We start from the raw sequence: 24,118 nt of genomic DNA on the forward strand, positions 1-24,118 counted from the left end.
CCAACCTACTTGGGTGATCCTGACCACGGACGCCTCCCTTCTAGGCTGGGGAGCCCATCTGGGACACAATACAGTTCAGAATACCTGGAATCCTCAGGAGAGACTCCTATCGTCCAATCTGAGGGAGCTAAGGGCGGTCAGGTTAGCCCTCAATCACTTCTCACCTCTCATCCAAGGACAAGCCGTGAGACTACGGACCGACAACACGACTGTGGTTGCTTATCTAAACAGACAGGGAGGAACAAGATCCCGGACCCTCCTGAGGGAGGTGGGATTAATTTTATCTTGGGCAGAGAGCAATCTATCTCATCTAGTGGCAGTCCACATCAGAGGGGATCTCAATATAGTAGCAGATCGTCTAAGTCGGGGCCTTCCAGTACCAGGAGAATGGTCCCTGAACGACAACATCTTCTCCAGGATAGTCCAACGCTGGGGGACTCCCGAGATCGATTTGATGGCAACTCGTCTGAACGCCAAAGTAAGCAAATTCTGCTCCTTGTACAAGGAGGACAATCCGGTAGCGATAGATGCTCTGTCCATAACATGGAGGTTCAGGCTGGCCTATGTATTCCCTCCAATTTCCATGATACCAAGGGTATTGATGAAGATCAAGCAAGACCAGACCTCAGTGATAGCCATCATTCCATTCTGGCCGAAGAGGTCTTGGTTCACCCAGCTCATGCAGATGAGTCAGGGCAATTATTGGAGACTTCCCCTAATACAGAACCTAGTGTACCAGAACACAGGTCCCTGTCTAGATCTGAGGAGGCTCAGTCTGACAGCCTGGAGACTGACCGGTCCCTTCTAGAAGCTAGAGGGCTTTCGGTGGAGGTCCTGAGAACAATCTCTCACTCCAGAGCGGATTCTACGAATCAGAAATATTCCCGCATATTCAAAATATTTATGCGATGGTGCACGGATAGAGAGGTAGTTTCCTCAGATCCTCCTCTCTCTGATATTCTTCAATTCCTGCAAGATGGTCTAGACAAGGGTCTAAGCCCATCTACATTGAGAGCTCACATTGCTGCCTTGTCAGCATGCCTTGGTAAACCAATTTCTCAGGACCCCCTAATCAAGAGGTTCCTTAAAGGTGCTCAGAGGCTTAGGCCCAGCATCCAGAGACCAGTCCCTGAGTGGGAGCTGCCAGTGGTCCTAAGGGGGTTGTGCTCCCCCCCTCCTTCGAGCCTTTGGAACAGGTAGACTTAAAATACCTTTCCCTCAAAGTTACCTTTCTCTTGGCCATAACCTCAGCCAAGAGGGTTGGGGAGCTCCAGGCTCTGGGGGCAGCGGAACCATATTTAAGTTTTCTGCAGGACAAGGTCCTGTTAAGATTTTTGCCTACCTTTCTACCAAAGGTTCCTTCATTTGTGAATACCAACCAGACAATAACACTGGCGGTGTTTTCTCCTACTTCTAACACTCCTGAGGAGGAGAGATTACTTTCCTTGGACATCCCAAGGGTCCTCAGAATATACTTGAACAGAACTGAAGAGTTCAGGAGATCAGAAAATCTGCTGATCTCTTATTCAGGGAACAACAGAGGGCTCAAGGTTTCCAAGCCCACCTTGAGCAGATGGATTAAAGAGGCTATTAAGCTGGCGTTTACGTCCCAAGACTTACCACCGCCATCCTTCTTATCTGCCCATTCTACAAGGGCAGTTTCTACATCATATGCGGAAAGGAAACTAATCCCTTTAGAGCAAATTTGTGCTGCTGCCTCGTGGAGTACGCAAAACACCTTTATTTCCCATTACCGCCTGGAGAATAGGCGTTCAGATGGAACAGCCTTTGGACGGTCTGTGTTAAATGCTGCTCGTCCATAGGTCAGCTCTCTAACTCCTGTGGGATAATTCAACTACTTAGTAGAAGTCCTTTAGCCCTCCCAAAATTTGTGCGAGGTTCCTTGCTACTTCCCCACTTGTGCTGCTGGTTAGGACAAAAGGGAAGCGTCAATTTTGACGTAAATTTGTTTTCCCTTAGTCATAACAGCAGCACACAAATATCCCTCCCTCTATGCTGTTATGATTACTTGTTAAAAAAGCAACTAGCCCTATGGAGGGCGGCCTATATAAGGAGGGGGGAATTAATTAACTAATTAATTACTTATGATGCAGAATTTTATTCAGCAAAAATTCCGCCTGTCCTGACCAGCTTCACAGGGGCGAATACCCCACTTGTGCTGCTGTTAGGACTAAGGGAAAACAAATTTGCATCAAAATTGACGCTTCCCTGCAGCAAGCAAAGAGTTCTAGAGAGCTATGTTCTAGAATATCTTCAGAAGGGGGCTCTAGAGGAGGTTCTCCCCCCAAGAGAGGGGAGCAGGTATCTATTCCCCAGTGTTTCTGGTACCCAAGAATACCGGAGGATGGAGGATGATTATAGATCTGAGGTACTTCAATCGTTTTATCAAACGAAAGAAATTCCGTATGGAAACTATCCAGTCAGTGAGCAATCTTCTCATGCCGGGGGATTTCCTGGCAACCTTGGACCTCAAGGATGCTTATCTCCATATTCCCATCCACCCTGGGTCCAGAAGATTCTTAAGGATCGCGGTACAGATCGGGGGGGTCTTAAAACATTTCCAGTTTTTGGCCCTCCCATTTGGGATTTCTTCAGCCCCACACACTTTTACCAAGTGTCACAGTCGTTACCTCTGGCTGTGACCTTCTGTCTATGCTCTCGCTGCAGTTCCGTTCCTGTGTGTGATTTGTGGTTCTTTATGGGTTAACTCCCTTGTGTGCCTATTAGGAGTTAATCCTCTCTGTCTGCTCCATGGGTGTGGCCTCTCTGCTGCACCCATGGAACCTGTATATAAGGCCTCATGCACACGACCGTTGTGTGCACCCGTGGCCGTTGTTCCGTTTATTTCTGCGGACCCATTGACTTTCAATGGGTCCGTGGAAAACTAGAAAAATGCACCGTTTGTCATCCGCGACCGTGATCCGTGGTTTCAGTCCGTGAAAAAAATATGACCTGTCCTATTTTTTTCACGGATAACGGTTCGCGGACCCATTCAAGTCAATGGGTCCGCGAAAATCGCGGATGCACATTTTAAGCCTTCCGTTGGTCATCCGCGTCCATTTTTTTTGCGGATCGGTTGCCTGGAAACCTGTCTCCAAGTCCTTTGAGCAATAAAAAAAAGACAGGAAGTTCAAACTAGACGATTGGCAAACCTTGTTTGTGAGGTGATTTGGCACAGACATATTTTCCCTTGTCATATTTTGGAAAGTTCACTGTGACAACTAAGAATGCCCAAATGGAATGTGGACAAACTTATTACTATGGTCCATGAAAGGCCTGAGCTATGGGACACACGGTCCCCTGCGTATCAGGACCGTGTGCGGAAGGAAATTTTGTGGGAGAAAGTGGCCCGTCGCTTAAAGCCACGAGAATGGGATAAAGCGGATCACCGAGGTCGTGCAGAACTAGGTACGTGCAAGCAATGTCGTGTTGTGGTTTGGTTGTTGTGTTGTCCCTTATGATATAGTAAAGTACTTCAGAGACTGCAGAATCATGTTCCTTTTGAGGCAAGGCTTAATTGTGTATTGCAGGGATGCTCAACATGTGGCCCTCCAGCTGTCGTTAAACAACATCTCCCACCATGCCCTGCTGTAGCTGTAGGCCTGCTGGAAGTTGTCAGTTTGCAACAGCTGAAGGGACGCACATTGAGCATCCCTGCTCTAGCGGTATGTACATGTAGAGGCCTAGCTATAGGGGAAGCAGGTGAAGCAGCTACATTTTGACCATCACCCTGAAGTGGCCTATCCGGGAGGAGGAGGAGGATGATTTAAATACTTTGTCAGGGACCCCTCAACAGTTTTAGCACATTCATATATACAGTAACAGTATAGACAGTGTGTAAACATGTAGAAACTGCGGCCTGAGATAATAGAGTGCTCATTACTAGCCACAGGACTGGAGGAGGCTTGAAAGGAAGGTGTTTCAAACAAATTACTGTGGTATGGGGGCCTCCTTTTAACATTTGTCATTGTGGCCAGTCATTTCTCTGTATGCCACTGTGTCTATGTTTTTTGCAAATTCCATGACCTTTTTTCAACGCCACACCATGTTTTAATGTCTGTTCTGACCTTACCTACTGGCCATCGTTGTAATGTATACTGTGCCTGTTTTTTTTTATGAAGTTTGGACACATGTGCCATGTTGGAATAGATCATTAAACATCTGTCTACTTCCAATATCCGAAAATATTATTTTTTTAAGTCAATCTTCAAATAAATTCCGCCTTCCAGTAATTGACAACCATTATCTTACACCCACAACTGCCCGACTGCACTCTGTCCTGTCCAGTATTCTTTTTTCTTTTTATTGTTATATTTGTTGGAACACTATTTTTTATTTGGCAAGCAAATCTTGTATAACTTTTGATGGTTGTTTTCACAGTTAAAAACATCAAAGTTCGGTGGAATAGCTGCAGGGACCAGTTCCGGAGGGAGCTTAATGACAAGGGCCGCAGTGGAGATGGGTCAGCCAAAAAAAGGCCATACATTTATACCGAACAGCTCAGTTTTTTACGTCCTGTGATGGAGATGAGACCGTAAGTCGTCTTTATTTAGCAAAAAATTTATTTAACGGTATATGTCATTGCACACAATGTGAATATATATATTAGACCTTTATTCAAAGTGTGTTATGCTATATATGATGTTGCTGGAGTATTTCAGACTTGTTGGTGGTGCTTTTAGACAGGATGCCATGATCTACCAATTTATCTGCAAATTATGTCTGAAAACTCAACTCACCTTTGTTGAAACTCCTTTTTTGAGCCAAATTTCAAAATGATGCAGACACATTGTAGGAAGTTAATTTGAAGAAGTTTTCCAAAGGATTTTACTCATCTCATCAAATGGGACCATATTGATAGGATGTGCAGCCATTGTCTTTCAGGTCCACGTCTATCCGCTGGGAGTTGCACCTATATTTCAACCGTAGCCATGAAAGAGAAGGAGGCCACATTGCTCTTGCGCAAAATCCCTCTATTCTTTTCTATGGGGATGCCTAAAATAGCTGTGTGCATGTTCCACTAATAGCGTCTGACCCATATAAATGAATGGGGGCATGGGTCGTGCATGTGCGCCACCCTCCCATTCACTTCTATGCAGGGGCGTAGCGTGGGGGGGGGGGGGGGGGGGGGGGGGGGCGCTGTCCGCTGCAACAACAAAATCTTAAATGGCTGATGCTGTGTTTTTTTCTTCACACAGCACAGCAGAGCAGAGTGAGGAGGCGGGGCGCAGTACGATCACACTGATAGGCTCCGCCCACCTTCCAGGCAGGAAAGACAGTGCGGAGCCAGGAGCCAGAGCAAGAAGATAGAAGCAGAAGATGGCTGCCGCACTGTCCCTGCTTCAGTACTTGGAGCGGTCAGAGAGTCTATCCAGAGTCCAGACAGGCAGCCTGAAAGCGACCCTGACAGAGTAGGTGACACTGCAGTCAGTGTCATTCCCAGTCCCACCCTGAGTGAATTAGGTCAGTCAGTCACAGTGTGTATGCTGGCATGGGCTGAGGGTAGGCGTTAGGGGTAATATATGAGTGAACTAGTGAAGTGCCACTATGCCAGTGCCATGAGAGCCAGGCCAAGGCTGCCAAGTAGATGGCATCATGGCAGTCAGGGTGCTGGTGAAGGATGACCAGCCCAGGGACACTGACTGAGAGACAGTATGCCTCTCTGGGATGCCCATCTCTGCTGCCCATATACCAGGCCTACCCTGGTATATGGAGTGGACAGCAGAGATGGGCAGATGGCATCCCAGAGGCAGTACTGTCTCTGGTCATCCTTCACCAGCACCGCCTGACTGCCATGGTCCTGCTTGGACTGGCTGTCATGGCACTTCAGCTTCCTCTTGGTCTTTTCTATCCTGCTTTGGAATCAGGTTTTGAGCTGGGTCCCTGGAAGCTTCAGGGCTGCAGCCAGGTCTGCCCTCCTCTCAGTCTCAGGTCCAGACAAGTATCTCTGCAGAGTCCAGACAGTCACTGACCAAGTATAAGTCCCTCTGAGGCTCAGCCTAAGGGTCCATTCACACGTCCACAACGTGTTTTGCGGATCCACGGATCCGCAAAACATGGACAGCGGCAATGTGCGTTCCGCATTTTGGCGGACCGCACATTGCCGGCACTAATAGAATATGCCTGTTCTTGTCCACAATTGCGGACAAGAATAGGACATGTTCTTAACGGAATTGCGGACCCGGAAGTATGGGTCCGCAATTCCGTATCTGGGCAGCACATTGTGCTGCCCCATAGAAATTAATGGGTCCGCAATTCCGTTCCCGCAAAATGCGGAACGAAATTGCGGACGTGTGAATGGACCCTAAGGCTACTTTCACACTGGCGGCAGGACGGATCCGACAGGCTGTTCACCCTGTCGGATCTGTCCTGCCGCTATTTCGCCGGACCGCCGCTCCGTCCCCATTGAGCTCCGGCACAGCACGGCGAAAGGCCGCCGGACTGAAAGTACTGCATGTCTGACCTTTTAGTGCTGTGCCAGCGCTCCGCCCCCGTCCCCATTATAGTCAATGGGGACGGAGCGGCGGCACTGCGAAATAGCGGCAGGATGGATCCGACAGGGTGAACAGCCTGTCGGATCCGTCCTGCCGCTAGTGTGAAAGTAGCCTTAGACACTGAGCGGAGGCACAATTTTTATAAACTAAACAGTGCCCGGCCTGCTGCACCACTCAGACCAGTCAGGGGGTGAGGGCAGCAGTAGTTGTATTTCTTCAGTTTAACGATTGCTTGCTGCCCAGAGAGGTAATTTTTGTGGGGAAAATGTGTCTCAGCCCAGGCTCAGGAGGAGTCATACTGGACCAGTATTAATAATGGAGGATTATTATTGTGGGGGCCTAGGTGGAATATGCACAGTGAGTAGTACTAGTAATATTCTTTCCCATAGGCCTATTGTGCAGCAGATTCCACAGTACTAATCCTTTGTATTAATCCATTGTTAGTGCTCATTAGGCCCCATGCCCCAGCCAGGCCTCACTGAGAATCTCAGGGGGCAATTTACTTTAATAATACATTAATAATAAAGAGGGGGCAAATACATTAATAATACATTAATAATAAAGAGGGGGCCATTATATTAATTAAAAAAGAGGGGGCCATTATTTAAATAATACAGAGGGGGCCATTATAATATACAGGGGGAATAATATTATGGGGAATGGGGGACTATCTGCAGTGGCGTCACCAGGGGGGGGCCAGAGGGGGCCACGGCCCCCCCTACATCATGCTGTGCCCCCCCAACTAAAATGCCCCCCCAAGTGAGCCGCCGCCGGGCACAGGGAGATGAGCGCTTCTATTGCACTCATCTCCATTGTAAACTGCCTGTGCCAGCGGAGGTGCAGGGGAGGGAGAGCCATGTCCCTTCCCCTTCCTCTGATAGGATGCAGGCAGGCCCCGAAGTGGAGGAGAGGCCCCGCCCCCTAATTGCTCCTGTTTATCTTTCTAAAGCTAAAGGACCTTTGATGATGTCATCACAGGTCCTGTAAGGGAACTGCACAGTGTAAAGTGTAGTTCCCAGGTTAGAACAGTGCATCTGCCAGGACCTGTGATGACATCAGGGCCGGTACAAGGCAGGGGCCGAAGGAGCGGGTGCCCTGGGCGCTACCATTTGCGGACAGGAGGGGGGCGCAGGTGAAGTGCCAGCAGCAGTGGCGTCGCCAGGGGGGGGCCAGAGGGGGCCACGGCCCCCCCTACATCATGCTGTGCCCCCCCATGTGCCCCCCCAACTAAAATGACCCCCCCCCCCCCAAGTGAGCAGCCGCCGCCGGGCACAGGGAGATGAGCGCTTCCATTGCGCTCATCTCCATTGTAAACTGTCTGTGCCAGCGGAGGTGCAGGGGAGGGAGAGGCGTGTCCCTTCCCTTTCCTCTGATAGGCTGCAGGCAGGCACCGAAGTGGAGGAGAGGCCCCGCCCCCTAATTACTCCTGTTTACCTTTCTAAAGCTAAAGGACCTTTGATGATGTCATCACAGGTCCTGTAAGGGAACTGCACAGTGTAAAGTGTAGTTCCCAGGTTAGAACAGTGCATCTGCCAGGACCTGTGATGACATCATCTTCAACATCACAGGTCCTGCAGAATCTAGCAAAGGAACTGCACCAAAAATGGTGTAGTTCCTAGGTTTCAAAGGTACATCTGCCAGGACCTGTGATGACATCATCACAGGTCCTTCAACCCCTAACAGCAAGTATTAAAAGTTCACAAGCAGCTCTGTATTGATCCATACAGACTGGAATGGAGAGGTAAGAGGAGGTCCTCCACTTTTCATCATTTACCCCCCCCCCCCCTCCATGCCCTGTTTTTACTCATTGCTCACTCATGTATACTACTTCAGACAGTTACCACTACCTCATGTACCTCACAGTGACTATAATGCATAACTGACCACATATTTCTATAAACACTGCATCTACAGTATTATACCTTCTATGTGTCACATCAATACACTGCTCTGTATATATATATATATATATACACACACATACATGCACACACACTGCATATATTACACAGTATTATACATGCAATATGTACAGATATATAGTATATACCGCAGTGCACTGATATGTGAGGTATGAGGTATAATAGATGCTGTGTGTACAGATATCAGTACACTTCTGTATATACTATATATGTGAGGTACGAGGTATAATAGATGCAGTGTGTACAGATATATAGTATATACAGCAGTGTACTGATATGTGAGGTACGAGGTGTCAATACACTGCTGTATTTACTATATACCTGTACACACTGCATCTATTATACCTCGTACCTCACATATTACACTACTGTATATACTGTATACACTGCATATATTATACCCCGTACCTCACATATCAGTACACTGCTGTATATACTATATACCTGTACACACTGCATCTATTATACCCTGTACCTCACATATCAGAACACTAGGGAATATACTATATACCTGTACACACTGCATCTATTATACCGCGTACCTCACATAACTGTACACTGCTGTATATAATATACATCTGCATCTATTATACCTCTTTTGTGTGCCAGGGCTGTTTTGTAATCCCATTCCGGCCCTGATGGCATAAATTATAAAACGCAGCAGCAAGAATAGTTCATGGAACAAAGGGAGGGGCTATAAAAGGGGAATGGGGGCCCAATTTAGATTCCTGCTATGGGGCCCAGTGATTTTTATGTACGCCCCTGGCTGCAGGCACTAGGCCGGCAGCCTATCAGAGGCCGGCGCAATGACGTCATCGTGCCGCCTGAGCCTTACATTACAGCGTGGGACACAGGAAGAGGCTGCATCGCATCGCTGACACTTAGGTAAGTATAAGTGTTTTTTATTTGTTTTTTTTTACAATAGTGTTACTGGCACATTGGGGGGGCTTATTACAAAACTGGCACATGATGATGGGGGGGACTTTATACTGGCACATGATGATGGGGGGGAACTTTATAGTGTCTGTGACTTTCAAAGTCCCACAGTCCTTTGTTCTATTGCTTTAAGTATATTCTTGTTTTGAAACAACATTGATTCTTTCTTAAAAACGGGGGGGGGGGGGGGGGGGGGCGCAGTTTGCCATCTTAGCCCTGGGCACCAAATGGCCTTGTCCCAGCCCTGGATGACATCATCTTCAACATCACAGGTCCTGCAGAATCTAGCAAAGGAACTGCACCAAAAATGGTGTAGTTCCTAGGTTTCAAAGGTATATCTGCCAGGACCTGTGATGACATCATCACAGGTCCTTCAACCCCTAACAGCAAGTATTAGAAGTTCTCAAGCAGCTCTGCATTGATCCATACAGACTGGAATGGAGAGGTAAGAGGAGGTCCGCCACTTCTCATCATTTACCCCCCCCCCCCCCCCCCCTCCATGCCCTGTTTTTACTCATTGCTCACTCATATATAATACTTCAGACAGGTACAGTGACCACTACCTCATGTACCTCACACACAGTGACCATAATGTATAACTGACCACATATTTCTATAAACACTGCATCTACAGTATTATACCTTCTATGTGTCACATCAATACACTGCTCTGTGTGTAATATATATATATATATATATATATATATATATATACACACACATACATGCACACACACTGCATATATTACACAGTATTATACATGCAATATGTACAGATATATAGTATATACCGCAGTGCACTGATATGAGAGGTATGAGGTGTAATAGATGCAGTGTGTACAGATATATAGTATATACAGCAGTGTACTGATATGTGAGGTACGAGGTATAATAGATGCAGTGTGTATAGATATATAGTATATACAGCGGTGTACTGATATCTGAGGTAAGAGGTGTCAATACACTGCTGTATTTACTATATACCTGTACACATTGCATCTATTATACCTCGTACCTCACATATTACACTACTGTATATACTGTATACCTGTATACACTGCATATATTATACCCCGTACCTCACATATCAGTACACTGCTGTATATACTATATACCTGTACACACTGCATCTATTATACCCTGTACCTCACATATCAGAACACTAGGGAATATACTATATACCTGTACACACTGCATCTATTATACCTCTTTTGTGTGCCAGGGCTGTTTTGTAATCCCCATCCGGCCCTGATGGCATAAATTATAAAACGCAGCAGCAAGAATAGTTCATGGAACAAAGGGAGGGGCTATAAAAGGGGAATGGGGGCCCAATTTAGATTCCTGCTATGGGGCCCAGTGATTTTTATGTACGCCCCTGGCTGCAGGCACTAGGCCGGCATCCTATCAGAGGCCGGCGCAATGACGTCATCGTGCCGCCTGAGCCTTACATTACAGCGTGGGACACAGGAAGAGGCTGCATCGCATCGCTGACACTGAGGTAAGTATAAGTGGTTTTTTTTTGTTTTTTTTTACAATAGTGTTACTGGCACATTGGGGGGCTTATTACAATACTGGCACATGATGATGGGGGGGACTTAATACTGGCACATGATGATGGGGGGGACTTAATACTGGCACATGAGGATGGGGGGAGTTAATACTGGCACATGATGATGGGGGGACTTAATACTGGCACATGATGATGGGGGGACTTAATACTGGCACATGATGGGGGGGACTTAATACTGGCACATGATGATGGGGGGACTTAATACTGGCACATGATGATGGAGGGGACTTAATACTGGCACGATGATGGGGGGGACTTAATACTGGCACATGATGATGGGGGGGACTTAATACTGGCACATGATGATGGGGGACTTAATACTGGCACATGATGATGGGGGGACTTAATACTGGCACATGATGATGGGGGGACTTAATACTGGAACATGGGGGGGCTTAATACTGGCACGTGATGGGGGGCTTATTACTGGCACGTGATGGGGGCTTATTACTGGCACGTGATGGGGGGCTTATTACTGGCACATGATGGGGGCTCTTGTTACTGGCACGTGATGGGGGCTTATTACTGGCACGTGATGGGGGGCTTATTACTGGCACATGATGGGGGCTCTTGTTACTGGCACGTGATGGGGGCTTATTACTGGCACATTGGGGGGCTCTTGTTACTGGCACGTTATTGAGGGCACTTATTACTGGCACATTATTGGTGGGCACTATAGGGGCATCTACTGAGGCCACAAAGAAGGGGTGTTTTATATGGGGGGCTCTGTACAGTAGCATTTTATACTGGGACACATTATGGTGGGTACTATGGAGAAGGGGAGAGAGGAGTACTATGGAGTCATCTACGGGGGGCACTAAGAAGGGATATTTTATACTTGCAAATTATGGGGGACACTGAGGGCATCTACTGGGGCACGATATATGGGACATTTTATACTGGTACATTATGGGGGGCACTAGCAGGAAGGGGGGAGAGGAGCACTATGGAGGCATTTACTGGTGCACTATATAGGGGTATTTTATACTGGCACATTATGGGGGACATTAGCTCAACTGGGGCATAAGGGGGTATGTTTTGCACATTATAAGGAGAATTATTTCTACTGGGGGGCATTATGGTGGGTTTTATTACTCCCCCATGGTATGACCCCCTAGTAGCAGCACCAGCCTCTCCCTGCTCTGCTATCCCTCTGCCCCTTCTCCAAATCCTTATTATGAAATCTTTCTCATTAGGATAAAACACAACATCAGCTCCGCCGAGGCCCCGGCCAAAGTGTGGAAGTGGCGTCCGAGATCCCCAAGGGCCAAGCCAAGTAATTGGAAGTGTTCATGTGAAATATGTTTATTTTATATATGTACACTCCTGTGAGAGGCGGGGAGGGAGATCTGTGGATGACACTGTTATAGGGAGGGAGATCTGTGGATGACACTGTTATGGAGGGGGAAATGGGGATGACACTGTCATGGGGTGGATCTGTGGATGACACATATAGCATAAGATGCTATATACGGTATGTGGCATCCACAGATCCCCCCCATAGCAGTGTCATCCACAGATCCCCCTCTCTATAAAAGTGTCATCCACAGACAGCTGGACTTTTCTTCCCTGTTGCGGTTTTAGGTATTGGGTAAAGTATCGCAGCATTTCTAAGCGTACTTGTGTAAATGTATCGTTGTTATAGCTGCCCCCCCTACTTTTGTCCTGGCCCCCAGTGTGCCCCCCCAAAATTTGAAAGCTAGAGACGCCACTGACTATCTGTATGGCTCTAGCCCAGCATTGGGGGGCAGCAGGAGGAGTTGTTGAGACACCAGGAAGGAGAGGATGATAGTAAAGTGAGGAACCTAAAAAAAATTCTGTGAAACTCTGCAGAGACGAGAAGCGGCTGAAAGAAGGTGTCATGGAGGTCTTATCTCTGAATGCAGACGTTGAGGAAAGTCTACATCACAGGAGAGGTCACTGGATGTAACAGGTATGGGGCGGTATTCTACTGTAATAATAATGTCCATCCACATATCTGTTTTACAGTAGGGTTGGGGGAGCAGATTGAGAATATGGCCCACCCTGCCACATTCTGAACCCAGACTTCAGGTCACACTGTGCGTGGTCTGAATTCTGGGGCCTCACACCCATCTACTACATTATCTGTACTCAGAGAGTTATCACTGTGTTATCTGAGGTGTTACATAGGACTGCAGTTGAATATACTACATTATCTGTACACGGAGAGTTATCAATGTTATCTGTGGTGTTACATAGGACTGCAAGTGATCTACTACATTATCTGTTAAAAGTGGTGTGCCCACGGGCTGGGGGGGGGGGGCGCAATTTTTGGCTTGCCCCGGGTGCTGGCAACCCATGCTACGCCACTGCTTCTATGGTAGAGGCGGGGATTAGTGCATGGTGATGAATGGACCCTGGAAAATATGTGTTCCTCCTGAAACAGCACTCCGTGCTTTGTCCACCATAAATAGTTGGACGTTGGAGCGTTGGGACACACACTAATCAGATAATGTGCCAATATCAGAGCAATAAGGCAACGTTGTGTGCGAATTTGGAAATTCACCTTTAAAATTTCTATAGTTCAATTGGAGATGTACCAGAGATGTTTTTTATTTAACATATAACAGAGTTTTTAAATCTTTCCAGTACTGATTAACTCTTTCAAATATGGGTTTTCTTTTTGGCACACCATTCAAATTTTCACATTATTACAAAACTTATTTTTAAATGTATTCTCAAAAAAAGGCAATTTCAGTAGCCACTTGTAACTTAAACCAGGGTTGCTCTCCCAGCATTGTTCTAGTTTTTTAAACAATATAAGTTCCTCCCGTCTCTTGTGGAGGCAGATTAAATGACGTCAGGCATATCCATCCTGCCGCACTCAGGCTGCATTAAAACTACAACTCCCAGCATGTCTGGAGTGTTTCCAGCTATTAGGACATGCTTGGAGATACATTTTTCAAAAATATCGAGGCACATTGTTTGAGTAGGTCACATCTAGAAGGACAGAATATCTGCAGTTGGTTAGCTCGTAACCTGCAAGTTTCTAAGCAGGCTACCAACCAGCACCCCAATTTAAAAAAACAAAAAAAACAAAGGCTATTGCCACACAGTACAAATCAAAAGTTTATCAATGGTTAATTTATGCCATGTGTCCTTTTTAAAAAAAATTGGGTAATTTTTGTTTCGGACTCCTTTTTGGATATATGTTGCATGGCCTTATATATAGTAGGCATATCAATTTATATAAAATTTAATAGGATGTTGTATGTTGGTTATGATATTTTCAAATACATTAATATATTTTAAAAAAAAAATTTAATCTACAGGAGTGTGGACAATTTAGAGGACACAGACAAATCCGATTTGGGGGCTGAAGAAACGCCAGCCGTTTTTTCACCGGATTCAAGCCCACAAGAAACTACAGCAGTGGAGCCAACTGAACTACCCATGGCAGCGGGCGGCGGGGAACACGAAAGGCCCCAAACATCTCAGGAGCCCAGGAGAAGGAGGAATGTCCGTCAGTCTGCCTCTGAGCTAGTACCTCGGGAAATGATAGATGCCCGAGTCATCGAGTTCCTAGCTCAGAGGAGGACTGATGGACAAGAAGAAACAATGTTAAGAGGGCTTGCGCCACTTATCAGGCATGTTCCCCCACAAAACCATCATCATTGTATCGCCTCCGTTGCGCTGGTTTTTAAAATGTATTCACTCCCATACCAGGGAGACATACTTTCCGAAGTTAACCAGTTGCTGCAAAAACTTACGTTGGCTTCAACTCAGCAGCCTACCACCTTTCAACAGGCGACACATAGAACCCATGGTCCACCTTCTGCCGGACCAACTTTCCAGGGGCCCCAAGAATACAACACTCCCCTTGTCCAGTCCATGAATGTGGGCATGTTTTCTGCTGGTGCACCAGAACCCGCCCAAGTTCGGCCTGGACCTTCTTACGCCCCTGGCTCTTTCACGAGAGACTTGTTTGATTTGTAAATATTTATTATTTTATTCTAATTTTAACAGAGGCATTTTTGGGCATTTTGATTAATCTGCCAAAAAAAGTTATTTATCAAAAGATGGTTTATTGGTTTACAGTAAAAAATTTAAAAAATAAATAAAAAATTATGTTCTTTTTATTATACAACACATTGGATCACTTCTACCAGTTTTGTTCACAACAGATAAACACACAATAATTAAAGTACGCAAACTTTATTAGGCTACATAATTGCTTCAAAATTTTTATTTTAAAGAGGTATTAGAAGGTTTCTGGAAGCATATTTAAAAATCCAACAAAATGTTGAAAAAAGTTGGCCAATATAAGAATATTTATTAATCAGATTATGGATTTTTAAATTTGGAATCCACAAACCTCAGCCCGCAAGCCCACGTCAAGGGTCCTCAGTCTCTTGCGAGTCCCTACACTCAACTACCACAGTAAATTTTATTAAACTATCTACAAAATAGGGAAAAAACTATGAGGGGCAGTATACTCAATAAAACTTGACTTTTAATAGCGTATAGGAGATAACCCTTCTAATGGACCCAGACCTGACTGATGTCCTTAGCCCCACTGTTTCCCTCACCTTTAGGAGAGGTAATAACCTAAGGGATAGGCTGGTGCACAGCCATTTTGTCCCTCCAGTGAAGCCACGGACGTGTCTGGATATACCTGTGACGGGATGCCACAAATGCGGACATTGCAGCTTCTGTGGCTGCCTGTCACAGGGTAAGACTTTCACTGGGGAACACTGTCTACCATGTGAGGGGTTTCATCAACTGCCGCACGGCGGGTGTGATTTACCTGATAACGTGTGTTTGCAGGCTACGCTACATTGGTAAAACTTTTAGGGAATTGTGCAAGCGTATGGGGGAACACTATGGTGATATTCGAAACAACAGAGATACCCCCATAGCGCGCCATGTACAGCTGTCTCATGATGGACGCTCTTCGGCCATCAGCTTCATGGCCATTGAACGTGTGCTTAAACCTGCACGGGGGGGCGACTGGAATAGACACATTCTACAAAGAGAATGTTGGTGGACGTTCACCCTAAACACGGTCCCCCCTCACGGTCTCAATGAGCAACTAAACTTCAGCTTCTTCCTCTGATTACTATGGTTTCTGTCTAAGTCCAGGGATCAGACTCTCGGTCATTTAACCCCTGCTTATTTTTGGTCTCTTATGTTGGATAATGGACATACACTGCCATGTCCCCTGAGAATGTGTGAGAGGGACAAGGAGGTTATGGTCCTACCAGACCAATGAGCTGTCTGCTCCCCCCTTTTTTGTGTATCCTCTCCTTATTCTATTTTCTAAACCTATACTGGAGCCGAGCTCTCCCTACTAATATACCCTTAAGAGGGGGCGATCCAGTTATGTGCCATGCAGACCGGGGGAGCGGTTCTGCATGACTCCATTTGTGCCCCAACTAGGGCTGTCGAATATAATCGATGCAGCGATGCATCGCGATTCGACCCTCGGCGATTCTGCATCGATGCGGTTGCTTTAAATAATCGATGCATGTTGATGACGTCAGCGTCGCGTCCGCCGTGCAGAGCCGAGTCGGAAAAAAAAGTTTTTTGGAGCCTTCTTTCCCGCCTCCCGCTGACGTGACGACAGTGACACCCCCCTCCCCCTGTGTCGCACGCGTGAGTCGACTCGTGAGGAGGACTGGAGAGGAGACGGACGTGCATGCAGCAGCACTGAGCACAGCGGACCCGTCCTCGTACCCCCAAGAGCGCTCAGAACTTTCTCCTCGGTCGGCTAACTGTGCTGTGCACAAAAGAAAAAAAACAGGCTGTCTTGCGGGGGGACAGAGGAGGAGGAGACCGCAGGACTGGAGTGAAGGAGACGAGTGAGACCCGAGCTAGGCCGCAGCCACCGCCTGACAGTGCCACACACTCAGACACAGTGAGCAGCAGTGGCAGGCAGCACATGCCACATGGGAGCACAAACTGGCTGTCTGAGAGCCGAGGAGACCTTACCTGGCTCACAAGACTGGAGTGGGCTCACTGGGCTGGAGAGTGACCCGAGCTAGGCCGCAATCGCCAGTGCCACACAGACAACAGCAGCACGCAGTGACTGCAGCAGCACACAGTAAGTTAGTAAGTTACCCTTCTGCATTTTTTTGGGGGATTTTTATTATTTTTGGGGGGGAGATGATGATCTGCTTCTGCACAATTGCACACTGAGTGTCTGACTGTCTGGCATATCTTTGTATTACTGTGATGCATGTGATCAGTGATCACTCACTAAGACCTCTAACTTGCATTGCAAAAAGCTGCAAGTCAAATACACTATGTGTATTGAATACACTACAGTCAGTGGCAGCTTTTTGCAATGCTGTAAAGTTAGAGGTCTTAGTGAGTGATCACTGATCACATCATTTACAAAGATATGCCAGACAACACTGTCTGCAACTGTGCAATACTGCTGTTCTTGGGATTGTCATGTGGTTTAAAGCACAACTATTTAACAATATAACATGCCTGCCTGCCTGTTTGGTTACTTAAAAAATAAAACATTTTGACTGTTCTTTGTTCTGTCCCATACATCTATATATTATATGGTAAAACTATTGTAAAACTTATAAACTAACTGCACCAGCCAGGCCAGCACAACAGTTTAATGTTACAGAGACACTGACAGTACTGTTTTAAATAAATACTGTTGTCTGCTGCACTGTTTTGTTCATTCAGACTTTGCTATATGATATGCAGGGAACTTGGTATGATTTGTTTAAATAGCAGATACAAATAAATATTTTAGTGCAATTTCTGACTGATTGAATTAATTTTTTGATGTAAAATTGAAAAACAAGGGGACTTGGGTAATAATCTTGATGCATCGTGATGCATCGCCGAATCGAATCGAATCGTGGACTTGATAATCGTAATCGCATCGAATCGTGAGACGAGTGAAGATGCGCAGCCCTAGCCCAACATGACGCTGTGCCAAACTGTCAAACAGCTAGACTGAGGGGTTGGTTCCTTCAGTCATTTGGGGCATCCTTGCGCAAGCGCGGCTGTTGTGTGAGTCCGATCATGTGGCCGCCGTCATGACGCGACAGTCTCTGACGTCGGCGCATCTCGGCGGTCACGTGATGCGGAAGTACAGCCGTGCGTTCCACTTCCAGCCCCATGAAACGCATGGGGTGGGGGGCTCTGAGCGCATGCGCGGCCATGTGATTTCGGTTATCCCGATCACATGACCGCAATAGTAAAGCGCCTCTTATGACGTCATGAATAGGCGCCTGACCGGCGATAGTCGGCTGGGTATGAGGCGTCTTACATGGCTCTTGAGCATTTATGCTGCCAGTCACCCCACCACTGCAGACACCAGCACCCTGGGTCCTGCTTGGAGGTGGATCTACAGCCATACGCTGATCGCCGCCGTCAGCAAGTAAGTGATTCCCCACCATGGTCCCATATGGGATGATTGATGGAGGTCTATCTAAAGTTACTTTACTCACTTTTGTTTGTTTGCTTCTCACTGTTATCCTTAGACTCAGCCACACATTGACTGCAGGTATTGCACAGGCTATTCCCTAAACTTTTGGTCAACCAGCCTGGAGGGATAACCATCATCTTTGCCCCGTGTCCCCTGAAGAATCCTGGGGCATCCATTGAGGAAACGCGTCGGGACACTTGAGTATACCCCCACCTTATCCCCTTTCTTTGGCTTTTTGGTGGGGTAACATCTCTATCAATTTTTTATATGTATTTGCTTCCATTGGACGGAAATTTTGTGTTAGGGCCTCATTAGGGCTACCTATACAGGAACAGAGTTCCAGTCTGGGCCACCCCTTGCAGGGCTTTTTGGACCCCGTCCCTTGGACACACCTTGTAGGTCGGACTAGGACAAGCAGGGAGGCAGTAGGGCCAGTGGGTTATATATACTAACACCGTCTCGCCCGCCTCTCCACATATTTTGGTCCAGTCCATCATCTACATTTTTTGTTTGTTTTGTAATTGTCTATGCCCATTCACCATACCAGGCTGAGTGTGTGCAGGTCTTACTCGTTGTATGTCTGTAGGGGCCGTTTTTATCTCCTATACGCTATTAAAAGTCAAGTTTTATTGAGTATACTGCCCCTCATAGTTTTTTCCTTGTTGTAATTTGTCAGCAGTATTCAGGGAGGCTTTACTGCCTCTCCTGACTGACCATCTTTAATCTATCTACAAAATAATAAACAACTAAAGAGGCCAGAAGATTTCAAAAACTGCCACGAATAGCGTCCCTCTGCCATGGCAAGGACCCCTCTGGGCTGTAAAAGTAGTCTGCATAGAGTTCCCGAACTGCAATGCCTGCAGTCCCAGGTCGTCTATGCAGGGTCCTTTCCAAACCCAATTCTGATGACGTAGGAAGATCATCCATGTCAACAGAAGAGGAAGCCTCGTGAATCCTGGTGAAGTTGTGTAGAACAACACAAGCTTGAATCACCAGGGTAGCATTCTCCGGATTCATCTGTATGGATGACAAAAACACCATCCACTTGCTAGAGAGTATCCCGAAAGCGCACTCAAGATACCGACAGGCACGAGTCAACCGGTAGTTGAAAATACGCCTCCTGACATCCAAACCACGCTTTGGAAAGGGCCGCATAACATGGGGAGTTAATGCAAACCCTTCATCCGCCACGATGACAAATGGAGCCGGCGGACCAGCAGATCCGGGCAGTCTTCTGGCCTCAGGCAGGGCAAGCTGGTTGGCACGAAGCCGCTTACCTATTCTAGAAGCACTAAAGATGCGAGCATCAGCAGTGCTTCCATAGGCCCCGATATCAACCATTATAAACCGGTAGTTACTGTCAGCAACAGCCATCAGGACTACCGAAAATTTTTGTTTATAATTGAAGAATCGGGACCCTGAGTGAGGAGGCTTCTTCACACGGATGTGCTTGCCATCCATTGCCCTGATGCAGTTTGGAAACTGCGCTGAAATTTGAAAGCCCTCAGCAATCCGAACCCAATCGTCCGCCTTGGGCTGCGGCATCACTGTCTCTTGGAGTTGCAGCCAGATGACTTGACAAGTATGACGTACAATCCGAGAAATCGTCGAGGTTCCTAAAAGAAACTCAAAATGCAGGGATGCAAAAGAGTTCCCAGTTGCAAGGAATCTGTGTTAAAAGGAAAAAAAATAAAAAATCAGTCAGCAAAAAAACTAAGGGAACATTAGATACATCAATCACGTATAATGTTGTATAGAACACATGATTTCAAACACCCTATGTTAGTGGTGGTGAACCTAAGGCACGGATGCCAGAGGCGGCACTCAGGGCCCTGTCTGTGGGCACACGCACCCTAGAAAAAGTCAAAGGTGTACCAATATAACTTAGACTTTTTATACCATTCATCAGCACAGGGAACACTATGAACAGGACAGGCAGCACTGAATGTAGACAGTCTATTATAGTTAAATATCATGGAAGATAAACTATATTGGTCTATAGTATTCTTGTTAATTTGCCTTGTTGCCATATAGTCAGAAATATGTGGGTTTTGGGTTGAAGTTTGGGAACTCACTATGTAAAGGGCAAGCCATCACTGCCTTATGTCCATTGTTGACTAAACCAAAATCAAAATCGAGAATTTCGGTCTAAGAGCAAAACACTAGCAGCTATTGGGGTGTGGGCAGTACTAACACAACTAAGTGGCAACAACTGTGTTTTGCCCCTTTGAAATGCAGAAAATTATGGGCAACTTCAGAATTATGTGATAATGTTAGCTGAAAATCTCAGGGGTTGCCAGCACCACAGTCCCACAAAATAGGATACAGACCGGTATATAGGCTTCAAGCCGGGTGGTGCACGCAGATAGGGATCCGGATGAGGGTCCCAATTCTTCCAGACCGTTCCAATAATCCCCAGCACTCGCCAGTAGTTTGTTAAAAATTGTGAGTTATTCACTCAGACAGGCAGGTTACAGCCTGCTGTAACCTGGCTGACTGACTAATTAAATCACCATTTTTCTCAAACTACTGGCGAGTGCTGAGGATTATTGGAGTGTCTCTAGGACGTAAGCTGACCAAAAGTTTGAAACTTGCACAAAAGAAAAAACAAACTTCAATATTGGGATGTGATGTGTCAGGGATTAACAGTTTAAAAAAAAAAAAAAAAAATTCTCACCAAACATTATGGGCAAAGAAAGGTTTCTTCAGCAAACAGGAGCACATGTCTAACACCAGACATTTTCTAACACATGTTCCTCCTGACAGAAGCACTGCACATTACTTTATTTAATTTAAGCAAAAAATATTGCTTACCTCAACGTGACAATGAGCCTTTCCTCTGGAGAAATGCTGCGCCTCATATTGGTGTCCATGAAGGTAAGGACAGTACGTAGAGACGACAGCAAGCGATCAAATGTAGTGACTGACATCCTACAGAAGGAATAGAACTTCTCTGGATGCAGCCGCAGATCTTTGTAGAGGGTATGGAAGTGTCCTTTCCGGTAACGTTGAGAAACAATCGGATGGACCCAAAATCGCCGCCTTCTACTAGGTTCCTCATCCAACAAAGGAGTGCGCTGTCCCCATCGGCGAGAAACAAGCCAATGCAGTACGACCTCTTCCTCTGAATCCGACATGGTGATACAGCAAAGAGAAGCAGCCAAAATAACCTCTGTACTCTGGAAAGACTACAGAAAATGGCCACAAAACCACACTCAGGTGACCTTGATTTATACTAGTATCCTGGGTGGAGTTAATCAAATTAAATTTTTTTTACCATACCTTGTTTGCTGACGGTCCGCAAAAAAAACGGACACACGGAGGCACAACGGAAGAAAAAACGGACACGGATCACGGAACAACAGAACCCCGTTTTGCGGACCGTGAAAAAATACTGTCGTGTGCATGAGGCCTAAGGCTGAGGTTTCCTCAGTTCTGGGTCAGCTCTCCTGGTGTGTGTTGTCTTGGCCTGCTCGTGTTTGTACTCACTCTCCCATGCTGCTGACCCATGGGACTCGTGTCTGTCTGTCTGTGCTCTGTAGGTTTCCTACTTGTTCATTCCCATCCTCTTTCCTGTGTTTCTGTTATCTGTTCTGCCAGTTATGTTTTAGTTACCTTGTGTGTATTCATGTCTCTGTTCAGCAAGCCCTTGCTGCACCTTTCTTTGCAGAAGAGTGCCATGCGCAAGGCCATGCAGTTTACTACTGGTGGAGCAAGTCCTTCTCTGCTCATTGTCACTCCTCTTTCCTTGCTATGTATTCCTGCTTGTGTTATTAGTTGCCCTGTTTGTATTTGCCTGTCTATGTTATGTATGCCTATGTGCCGTCGGTACCTTCTGGTACCTGTTGTCCATTCATTCCTGCTGTCACTGTCTAGTTCACGCTCCAGAGTGGACCCTGGCAACTTCCTGCTGCAAAGCCTAACCCTACCATCTGGGGCCCTAGTGAATACCAGGAGTTGCTTAGTCACGCCCCTCTGGAGTATTACTAGACAGTGGCGCAGTGGGGGTTTGCTCCCACTGTGCTGACGGTACATAGAGCTCATGTTTTGTCTGTGCTGCCTTCCCTGTTTTTTGTTTGTGCAATAAACTCTTGTGTGTCTGTACCTGATTTCCATTTGTTTATTGCTTGACGACACGGAGGTCTCTCCTGGGACCTCCAACTCGTGACACCAAGGTGGTGGTGTCCGTGGTGGCCGCTCTAAGGCTTCAGGGTCTGAGCATAGTTCCTTACCTGGACGATTGGCTCCTCAGAGCCCCTTCCCAAGCGATCCTGTCCCAACACATTCAACAGGCTGTCGCCTTCCTTCATCAGCTAGGATGGATAATCAACTGGGACAAGTCCCAACTTCTGCCAGCCACCTTGGTAAGGTTCCTGGGGTTCGTGGTGGATTCAGTAAAGATGACTATTCATCTCACTCCTGAGAGAAGGCGATCCGTTCAACTAACAGTCCGTTCTCTCTCAGTACCACGAGAGGTAACAATTCGAACATTGTTGGGACTAATGTCATCAACCGCCGAGGCGGTTCCTTGGGCATTATGGCATCTGCGTCCGCTTCAGTCAGAGGTACTAGCCAAGTGGAATCACAGTTCGGGGAGACTCAATTCCGTGCACTCCCTGTCTTACCATGCCCGATCTTCTCTAAGATGGTGGTCTCACCTCGAGGACGGCAAGTCCTTGATCCAGCCCTCTTGGATCATACTTACTTCAGATGCATCCCTAGTAGGCTGGGGAGCTCATTTTCTGGACAAGACAGTTCAAGGAACTTGGACACCACAGGAGAAATCATTGTCATTGAATCTCCTGGAGGTCAGAGCGATCAGACTAGCTCTTTTTCATTTTGCTCCCTTCATTCGAGGGAAAGCAGTGAAGGTACAGTGCTGTATATCAACAAGCAGGGAGGCACGAGGTCACAAAGTCTCCTGAGAGAGATAGGGGTGATATTGGATTGGGCAGAACTGAACCTCACCCACTTATCAGCCGTTCACATTCGTGGAGTACACAATGTGATCGCGGATCGCCTGAGCCGAGGTCTTCCAACCGGAGAATGGAGATAACGCTCAGGTGGGGCATGCCAGAGATCGATCTCATGGCAACGAGGTTCAACACCAAGGTGGAGAGGTATTGCTCCCTTTACAGAGAGGACAACCCGTTGGCAATAGATGCACTGTCAATCCCATGGAGGTTCAGGCTGGCCTACATCTTCCCTCCAATTTCCTTGATACCAAGGGTCTTGATGAAAATCAGGCAGGACCAAGCATCAGTCATCGCCATCATTCCATACTGGCCAAAGAGAGCTTGGTTTACCCAACTCTTCCAGATGAGTCGGGGTCAATTTTGGAGGCTTCCCCCAGAGAGAGTACTGGTGTCGGGGGACACTCAGATCTCCTCAAATCTTCAAATGTTCAACCTGACGGCCTGGAGGTTGATCAGTCCCTTCTAAGTATAGAAGGGCTTTCGGGGTCTGTCTTGAGAACCTTAGAGCACTCCAGATCGGAAGCTACTAATAAGTCCTACTCAAGGATTTAGAGGATTTTTTCATCATGGTGTTCTATGCGTCAGCAGTCATCCACTGAAGCTTCCATTCCAGCAATTCTTCAGTTTTTGCAAGACGGTCTGGACAAGGGGCTGTCCCCTTCTACCCTCAAAGTGCAGGTTTCAGCAATTTCAGCCTGTCTCAACAGGTCTATTTCTCAAGATCCCCTTATTAAGAGGTTCCTGAAGCCTACAGTGATTAGACCGGTCCCTGTTTGGGATTC

General features: G+C 46.7%; 1 long non-coding RNA gene across 1 annotated transcript; it reads left to right on the forward strand.

Moving 5' to 3' along the window:
* The first annotated feature begins 2,515 nt into the window (after nucleotides 1–2,515).
* Nucleotides 2,516–22,760, forward strand: LOC120991609. Its single transcript, XR_005776733.1, has 3 exons — nucleotides 2,516–2,637; nucleotides 10,883–10,884; nucleotides 22,536–22,760. It is a non-coding gene; the product is annotated as an uncharacterized LOC120991609 (long non-coding RNA).
* Nucleotides 22,761–24,118: the final 1,358 nt, after the last annotated feature.

Source organism: Bufo bufo, chromosome 2 (assembly GCF_905171765.1).
Source record: "Bufo bufo chromosome 2, aBufBuf1.1, whole genome shotgun sequence".
Taxonomy (NCBI): domain Eukaryota; kingdom Metazoa; phylum Chordata; class Amphibia; order Anura; family Bufonidae; genus Bufo; species Bufo bufo.